Source organism: Arvicanthis niloticus, chromosome 14 (assembly GCF_011762505.2).
Source record: "Arvicanthis niloticus isolate mArvNil1 chromosome 14, mArvNil1.pat.X, whole genome shotgun sequence".
In the NCBI taxonomy this organism is placed as follows: domain Eukaryota; kingdom Metazoa; phylum Chordata; class Mammalia; order Rodentia; family Muridae; genus Arvicanthis; species Arvicanthis niloticus.
The window spans coordinates 30,191,053-30,197,052 of NC_047671.1; the positions used below are offsets into that span (position 1 = coordinate 30,191,053).

Sequence of the window (6,000 nt, forward strand, 5' to 3'; positions counted from 1 at the left end):
TATGCTTTAAAAATTCTTTAAAAAACAGTGATTAAAGAGAATATCATTTGGGCTGGTGAGATGGTTCAGCGGTTAAGAGCACTGACTGCTCTTCTGGTGGTCATGAGTTCAAATCCCAGCAACCACATGGTGGCTGACAACCATCCATAATGAGATCTGATGCCCTCTTATGAGCAAGTGGGGCTGGAGAGGGTGGGGATGCAGAGCAAGTGGAGGCCTGAAGCAAAGTGGGGCTGGAGCAAGAGGGAGAGGGGAAGGCAGGGAAAAGAAAAATATCATTTAATATACAATAGACCCTGGTCAGATGCTCTAGAATATATGAATTTTGGTCTGTACATAAAAAGCAATTATATGTTATTTAATTCTTAAAATTAAACTCGAAACATAATCACAGTCTCTATCTTGTTTTGAATCTGAATCCACAGTACTATGTTAAACATTTTCATGAATGAGAATGTGAAGCGTGAAGGATTATCTGGTTAGAGCTGTCAGCCTCTGTGCAGTTCTACTACAGTGGAACCTATTAGGAAACACTCCTGGTTAGATTTCTATACTTCAGATGAATTATAAAGATTTTCTTCTCCCTACCTCCTTTTTCTGGAGACTTTGCCAATCGGTACTGACCCAGGGCCTCCTTAGTTCTTTCCAGAAAACCTTCTTTTCCCCACAAATCTCACCCTTTTCTCCTAGCCCATTTTCATTCCTTTGTGTCACCTAACAACAATCAAATTTATTCTCTACCAGGAACCCCACACCCAGCACACTTGCCTAAGATCCAGAGTGGGATATAACAACCAAAGAGTGGATCACCCACCCAATAAAGACTAGAACAGGTATCTACACCGAGAGACCCTTCAAACAGTTTATAAAAATAACAAGATACAGAATTAACACACAAAAGTCAGTTGCCTTCCTATATACGAATGACAGATTGAGAAAGAAATCATAGAAACAGTACCTTTCACAATAGCCTCAATTAAAAAAAAAAAGTAATATCCTGGGATAACTTTAATCAAGCAATTAAAAAAGACTTGAACAAAAAAAAATAATTCAACATAATTCTTTATGGATATTGAGAAAAAAAGTCTTCAACGTCATGTGAAAACACAGAAGACCCAGGAGAACTAAAGCAATCCTGGATAATATGGGAACTCCTGGAGGTATCACCATCCTAGATTTCAAGTTGTACTACAGAGTTGTAGTGATAAAACTAGGATGGTATTGGTATAAAAATAAACACATTGGTCAACTGAACTGAACTGAAGACCCAGGCATAAGTCCACATCTATGGACATCTGGTTTTTTCAAAGGAGACAAAAATACAGTGGAGAAAAGACAAAATCTCCCACAAATGGTTCTGTTCAGACTGAATGATTGCATGTAGAAGTTCTCAAACTGACTCATGTCTATCACCCTGTAGAAAACTCAACTCCAAATGGATTAAGACCTTCCATGTAGATCCAGTTCCCCTGAACATGGTAAAAGAGAAAGTGAAAAGTAGGCTTGAACTCATTGGTACAGGAAAGGATGTTCTAAACAGGATAGTGATAGTACAGGACACCAACACCACAGTCACTAACACTTAATAAGTATGACCTCATAAAGCTAAGAAGCTTCTTTATGCCAAAGGACACTATCATTCCATCAAGGCAGCAGCCTTCAGAAAGGGAAAGGATTTTTATTAATTATACATATGATGAGGGTAGCTTCTAGAATATATGATGAGCTTTAAACAAAAAGATCCTGAACATCAAGAAAATAGATAACACAACTTAAAAATGGAGTATAGATCTGAGAAGAGAGTTCTGGAAAGATGAAACATGAATGGCTGGGAAACACCTAGTGAAATGGTCAACATCCTTAGCCATCAGGAAAATGCAGATTAAAACTCTTATCCCAGTCAGAATGGCCAAGATCAATAAAACAAAGGGCAGCTCATACAGGTGAAGGTGTGGGCTCGGTAGACACTCAATCATTGTTAGTGGTGGTGCCAACTTGTGTAACCACTGTGGAAATCCATGCCACAATTTCTCAGGGAGCTGGGGATAAAACTACCTCAAGACCAGCTATACCATCCTTGAGCAAATACCCAAAGGACTCAGTATCCTTACTACAGAGGCACTTGCTCAACCATGTTAATTACTGACCCATTCCTAATAGACAAACTTAGAAATGGCCTGGATGTCCATCAACTGGTGAATAGATAAGGAGAATGTGCTTTATTTACACAATGAAATATTATTCACAAGGAGAAATTTGTCTTTAAATGGATGGAACTAGGGGGAAAAATCATCCTAAATGAGGTAACCCAGAGCCCAAATAACAAATATTCTGTTTTCTCTTTTGTGTGTATGTTAGGTTTTAAGCTTTCAAAATGCATGATTTAAACCAAATAACCACAGAGGTTAGGTAGCTAGTAAGGGACCAGAGGAGAGGAAAGAATCTCCCATGGAAGGAAAAATAAAATTAGTGTTACGGAGAGGCAAGAAGAACCTAGAATAGGAAAACTAAATAAGCAAGAAATGGGAGTGAAGGGTAAACAAAGGAATACGGGGAGGAACAAATGAAACTAAAATCTGTTTTAACACCTACTGCTGCAGAAACTTCCATACATATGTAGATGTAGATTTCATGTATACAGATATATGAAAACACACACACACACACACACACACACACACACATATTCATTCTAAGTGAAGCAACCAAATAATAGTGGCACCAAAGCCCCAACTAGATATCTTATGGACAAGATGACACCTCCAGTGGCAGGAATTGGTTAAATCCAGTTGAGTCATTGTGCAAAGTGGCCCCATATAAATCCCTAAATATCACAGGCTATTGCCAATGTTATTTTTGATGTCCACAACTTGATGGTAAAGCCCTACTGACACTTATGCCCAAAAACACACAGACATCAAGCTGGTGGCTAACTAGAAGCTTCCCACCTAGTGACCAGCATTTGTGGTATTGGAAAATACTCTAAACACTACCAAAAAAGAAAGGTGCAACCAAGATCACCCAGCTACAAAACTGTGACCTAGCTGCAAAGATAAACTGATGCAGTGCTGGCACAAGTGTTATGGGAATAACAACCACTTTCTAAATGGAATTTAAGGCCCACTCCGTGAGATAGAACCCATACCTGTTATTGCTAAAGTAGCCAAGAACCTGAAGCTAGATAGGTCCTGGACCTAGGGGGAAACCTAATACTATTATTCTGCTTAAGGAATAAAATGACTCTTAACAACATCCAGCTATACTCCTAGATCAGCGCTCAGCCTACATTAGAGAGGCTTTTTACAGTAGACGGGAATTAACTCAGAGAGTCACAGCTGGACAAAGTTCAGAGTCAAAGACCTCGGAGCCCTCAATCCTAAATGGAATGTCTTCATCACAGCCTTCCCCTCAGCTCCAAGGGATCTACAAGGAGGAGGAGGCAGAAAGACTTAGAGCCAGAGGTGATGGATGACTCCAAGCAAAAGTGTCTTCCAGGCAGACCAGGACTGATGCACATATGAACGTACAGATACTGTGACAGAATGCACAGGACCTAGCCCAGGTTCAGTCAAGGGGTCCTAGCACTGAAGCTAGGAGGTATCTGCAGGGTTTTAGGTCTAACTAGGAAGCTATCTCTGATGTTTGCTGGCAAAGAAAAGGTCATCATTTTTCCCAGCGGAGTCTCACTGGGTGTGACAACCACACTTCAGGGCGAGCCTCATGACCAGGAATGATTAGCCAGCACAAAAAACTTCAATAGTGTTTTGTGGATTTTTTTTTAATTTCATTTAGTTTTTTTTCTCTCTTCCTCTTTTGTTTTTTGCTTGTTTGTTCGAATTTTCATTTTTGTGTTTGGGGTGTGTGTGTGTGTGAGTGTGAGTGTGTGTTTTGTGGTTTTCTTTGTTCTTGTTTGAGAAAGAGAAAACAAAGACCATAAAGTTGGAGCACATAAAGTTATGGAGGTCAGGAGTATCTGAGGGAGAGGGAAAACATGAACAAAATGTATTCTATGAAAAAATATTTTACAATAAAATTAATTTATAAAAATTAATAATGAGTCAAATGGCACTAGATAACTCATAAATAGAATCTGTAAGAAACTTGAAACAAACACATAAATAACAGGATGCCACGTCACCAGGGAGCTGGGGGTTAGGTCTTAACATGTCTTATTAATTTTTATTTCTATCACAAATTCAAATAAAGCAAGATGTAAGAATCTAAGGGGAGTTCTCAGTTCTGGTGAGTTCATGCAGTTACTCCACATCCTGCTGTGTGCAGACTGCTTTTGGCCTGGAGCGGAAGACTACAAGGATGGCTGGAAGGAAAAACAAGACAGAAACAGGAAGACAGCACAAAGGAGCTAGCCTTTCAAAACAACAGTTCTAGATCTTGTTTAAATTATTCTTTCTGGCATATGAACTTATTGACTCTCTCAACTACTTACCGTAGTTATCATAATTTTAAATTGGCCATCAGGAATTATAAGCCAATGGCTAAACTTCTGTAACTTCTTAAATAAACTGGGATATAAGTATGGAGTTTCAATATGATTGGGAACTGAATCTTTGTTGAGTCTAGAGAGTCTAGGGACTAGCGAGGGTTTTCAAGGAGTAGTCATGTTTATAAGAATAAGGGAAGTGAGCAAAACTCAAAGGAAACTCGATTTCACATCCTTAAAATTCAGCTGAGACAGAATTCTCAAATACAATTCTTTCAGCCATGGTTAAAAGTGATAGTGGGCATTGAAATGCAAGGGTGAAGCATCAGTATGAGGAGAAAGAGGACTGGAGGGTGGATCACTGTTAAGAGGATTTCCTGGTTTTTTTTTTTTCAGATATTCTATTTACACTTTAGATGCCATCCCCTTTCCCCATTCCCCCCCTTAGAAAACCGCTATCCCATGCCCCCTTTTCCTTTTTGCATTTATACATTTTTTAAAAATGTTAATCATAGGTTCAGAATTCAGTTCTCAGTACTCAGTAGGCATGTCTAGCTCCAAGAGGTCTCTTTCTGGCCTCTGAGGGCACCCACATACACCTGGGGTTTACCAAACCCCAACCTTAAAAAGAAAATAAATCTTATAAGAAAGGATACAGAATCACTAATTACTCTATCACTATCCAATTTTAACAATATGAAAGAGGCTTCTCGATTTTGAAAGGAAATTTAAATACTGATATGACTTACAATAATAGTTTAATTATGTTTATTTTATTTTGTGGCTGTTTGGCCTGCATGTATGTCTTTGTACCATGTACACCCTTGGTGACTGTGGAGGCCAAAAGAATGTCCTCTTTTCAGATCCTCTGGAACTAGGGTTATAGACAAGGCTGTGTGCCAGGCCCATATATGTGCTGGAAATCAAAGCTGGGTCCTCTGGGAGAGCAGCTCAACCTAGTTCAAGCAACCCCTAGAATAACATTGTTTAAATACATTAATGTATAAACCAAACCACTGATGCCTGCTCTACTGCAGACACCTTAACCAAAGCGGTCAGTGCCTACTCCTTCTTTGCTCACTGCACCATATGCTCTGCATAGATTTCTGGTTAAAGGAACCAGGATCTGTGCTTGGGAGAAGACTACACTAGGTTCAGAGTCTCATAGTTGAAGTGTAGTGAGAACATCAGTCAGCAAGGTCTCCTGTGATGTTTAATAAAGTCCAATGCAAGAAGAAGGCTCAATGCATTTGATTTGTTTGGTTAATTAGTTTTGTTTGTTTGTTTGTTTGTTTGTTTGTTTTTGCAGCAGGGTCTTTCAAGAAACATGCACAATTTTCTCCCACATTCAGGCACAGCATTAGGGGGATCCCAAGTGTAAGCATGAGTAAGTGACAGTCCTAGGTGTGAGCCTTCAGGACCTTAGCACAAAGTGATTTCTCTTTCTTACATGATTATTGCACCCCTTAGTCACATTTCTGAGCCTGTAAAGTCAATAACAAAATTCCATATGTCCCTCTAACTTGCCATGTGAATTGTGCTTTGCATATTGCAAAAAC

The 6,000-nt window shown here is 39.2% G+C and overlaps 1 protein-coding gene across 1 annotated transcript in view; it reads right to left on the reverse strand.

The window, feature by feature from the left end:
* Slc27a6 (solute carrier family 27 member 6) overlaps window positions 1-6,000 on the reverse strand; it is a 69,644-nt gene that overhangs the window by 47,577 nt on the left and 16,067 nt on the right. The gene's annotated exons all lie outside the window — the stretch shown is intronic.